The sequence below is a fragment of the Eschrichtius robustus genome, chromosome 7 (assembly GCF_028021215.1).
Source record: "Eschrichtius robustus isolate mEscRob2 chromosome 7, mEscRob2.pri, whole genome shotgun sequence".
NCBI lineage: Eukaryota > Metazoa > Chordata > Mammalia > Artiodactyla > Eschrichtiidae > Eschrichtius > Eschrichtius robustus.
The window spans coordinates 120642008-120645533 of NC_090830.1; positions in this window are offsets into that span (position 1 = coordinate 120642008).

Consider the following 3526-nt stretch of genomic DNA (forward strand, 5'->3'; position numbering starts at 1 on the left):
ATTCTGAAGCTACGAATACACAGATTATGAAGATTTTAATTTTGACTCCTCTACAATTCCCACATCAGATCTAAAACCAGGAGAATTATGACTGATAGAAGTCAACAACCAAGTAGTATAGACCTAGTCATCGAATATTAGTTTCAACTGAAAATGTTTTACACTCATGAGCTATACCTTCTTTAGGCCTAAAAACAGCTGCTATCCCAGGGCGCCTAAATTAAAGAACTCTAATCTCGACAGGACCAGGCCTATGCTGTGGACAATAATCAGGAGAAGTTGTTTTCCTGTGTTCAAAGACAGGACAGAGGGAGACGGCTGAGACGTGGGGTGAATTCAGAGCCCATGGTGGATGCGCTCTCCAAGCTCCAGGATAGCAGTGGGGCCTCTGGGACCCCAGGCCACCCGCCACACCCTCCTGAGCGGGATCTTGGGAACATTCCATGTCGGTGATGAGGTGGTCTGAGCACTAGTCATGGCCCTGATGCTGTGTCCTATGAGTGCCCCATGCTCTTGGGATCATGCCCCACACCGTGGGTCTGCCCTGTAGGGTCCTTCCTGCCGCAGGAGCAGAGACCACCCAGCAAGCAGCCCCCTCCCCAACAGGCAGGAAGAGGGCAGGGGAGCAGGGCACCAGAGGAATCTCACTCAGACACCAGCATCCCAGGGGTGCCAGCGGGGACAGCCATGACACAGATGAGGCACAGCTCAAGGGACGGGACCAGAGGGCCCCACAGGCGACTGGTCAGGTCCCAGCTCATCTGTGCCCCAGACACCCTGTCCCTAAATGCAGATTCTTCAGATGCAAACAGGCAGACCTTCAGACTGAAAGTCAGCTCTTCCAAAATGACCCATCAGCAAACACCGCAGGATTCCACTCAAATGGGGGCCCTAGAGTCGACAACTCATGGACCGAAGTGGATGGTGGTGCTGGGGCTGCAGGAGGGGGTGGGCAGTGAGACTTTCATGGTTGTGGAATTTCGGTTTTACAAGATGAAAAGTTCTAGGGAAGGTGGTGATGGCTCCACAACAAGGTGAATGTACCTGATGCCTTGGAAATGTGCACTTAAAACGGTGACAATGGTAAAGGGTGTGTGTTTTATTTCACTTAAAATAAATTTTTAAAGTGATGTTTTGTTAATTGAGATTCCAATTTGACTCCCCTTTACACAAATGTGTGAGGCCCAAGCACCATCCTCCACCTCTGGGGCCACCGTTGTACCCTCACATGGCACGTGGGGGGACCATTCTTAGGGGCCTAGTCTGTGCTACCTGAGCTGTGTCCAGGGGAACCCAGACAGCGGTGATCCCCATGGTTTAGACATGATATATGATATGCTGTGATATTAATATGATACCACCAAGAGCTGTCACTCAGCAGAACACAGAGCAGCAACCAGCTCAAAGGTACCTGTCTCCCTATGAATGTGACAAGATTAAGAGAAGAAAAGGGTCCATAGGTTAATCAGGGCAACACCCTCAATTAAGTTGTTAGAAATCTCAGAAGGGACGAGACACACTGCGGGCAAAGAGCAGATATGGGGTCTCCCGCTGCACACAAGACTGACCCATACAGATGGGGTGAGACCCACACAATCCCCAGACCCCGCACCTGGGGACACCACAACATAGTCTCCAGGGTGACCTCACCTCCCCAGATCCTGCACCTGGGTCACACGTCTGCACTCACCAGGGTGACCCCACCTCCTCGGACCCCACACCTTGGGGTCACAGGTCCCCTTGGTCAGGACACCATGGCTGTGCTGGCTGGGCCCCCAACGTGGGAAGGAGCTGGGTCCCCGGGCCCTCCTGGGACTGTAGAAAGAAGTGTAGGCTCCATCTCCTCCCCCCAAGCCAGTCCCAGAGAAGTCAGTCCCCTCCTCTTTTCATTTGGGTTCTATGTGATTTTCATGTTTTTAAAACTTTCATGCTAAAGTTGAACACACTACCTTGGTTCGGACAGGCTCGGCCCTTGCCTCTCTCTCTGAGGTGTTGAGAAAACTCACGAGACAGCAGCACTGAAAGAGGAGGGGCAGGTCCACACTCTGCTGAGCAGAGATGGTCGGCTGGAAGGCGATCACAGGGGCACGTCTCATCTGCTGCCCATCGGCCTTAAGCCGCGATCCACGTGCCCAGCAATCAACTCACCAGGTAACCCTGCCTCTCTCCTCACCCTGTGCGTGCTGGTGAACTGGAATAATTACCACAGAGCCCACCTGAGGAGTCTCCTTGAGCCCCAGGTAAGGTGAACCTCACAGGGGTAAGGACCAAGGCCCTTAGCACAGCACTGACCCCGGGGAGGGCCATGAACCACACTCAGAGCAGAGGTTGTTACCCAGACAAGCCCGCCTCAGCTCCAGACCCCAGATATCTGAGCACTGACATTCAGACACAGGCACGGAGCTTCCCAGAACTGAGGCCAGGCCTGGTGTCTACCCAGGTCTCCACGTCCGCCCTGAAGCTCCCAGGACTGAGGCCAGGCCTCGTCTCTACCCAGGTCTCCAGGTCCGCCCTGAAGCTCCCAGGACTGAGGCCAGGCCTTGTCTCTACCCAGGTCTCCACGTCCGCCCTGAAGCTCCCAGGACTGAGGCCAGGCCTGGTGTCTCTACCCAGGTCTCCACGTCCGCCCTGAAGCTCCCAGGACTGAGGCCAGGCCTCGTCTCTACCCAGGTCTCCAGGTCCGCCCTGAAGCTCCCAGGACTGAGGCCAGGCCTTGTCTCTACCCAGGTCTCCAGGTCCGCCCTGAAGCTCCCAGGACTGAGGCCAGGCCTTGTCTCTACCCAGGTCTCCACGTCCGCCCTGAAGCTCCCAGGACTGAGGCCAGGCCTGGTGTCTCTACCCAGGTCTCCACGTCCACCCTGAAGCTCCCAGGACTGAGGCCAGGCCTTGTCTCTACCCAGGTCTCCACGTCCGCCCTGAAGCTCCCAGGACTGAGGCCAGGCCTGGTGTCTCTACCCAGGTCTCCACGTCCGCCCTGAAGCTCCCAGGACTGAGGCCAGGCCTGGTCTCTACCCAGGTCTCCACGTCCGCCCTGAAGCTCCCAGGACTGAGGCCAGGCCTGGTGTCTCTACCCAGGTCTCCACGTCCGCCCTGAAGCTCCCAGGACTGAGGCCAGGCCTGGTCTCTACCCAGGTCTCCACGTCCTAGTGCACACAGAACACAGTCAGGTCTAAATGTTCTCACTGCAGACAGCATATGGTCAGATCTAAGCATACTCAGTATAGACAGAACACGGGACGGTCTAAATCTACCGTGTAGACAGAACTTGGCCAGCTTTAAACTAGCTTAGGGCTGCTCTCCCAGGAGGCACAGGTCACACACGTGGGGTCTCTCATCTCTGGACAGGGGCTCACCCTCTTGTAGGAACCAGGATGTACATATCTAGGAAAATGTCAGACTCCACACTTCACCCACATCAGGAAACTGAACAAAATCTTTCTGTCATCAAACATTTCAACGTGTGAAACAAAAACGATACCAATTTCTCTGGCCACGTGATGGCCAGGATCCTGGAGTAAGCCAGGAA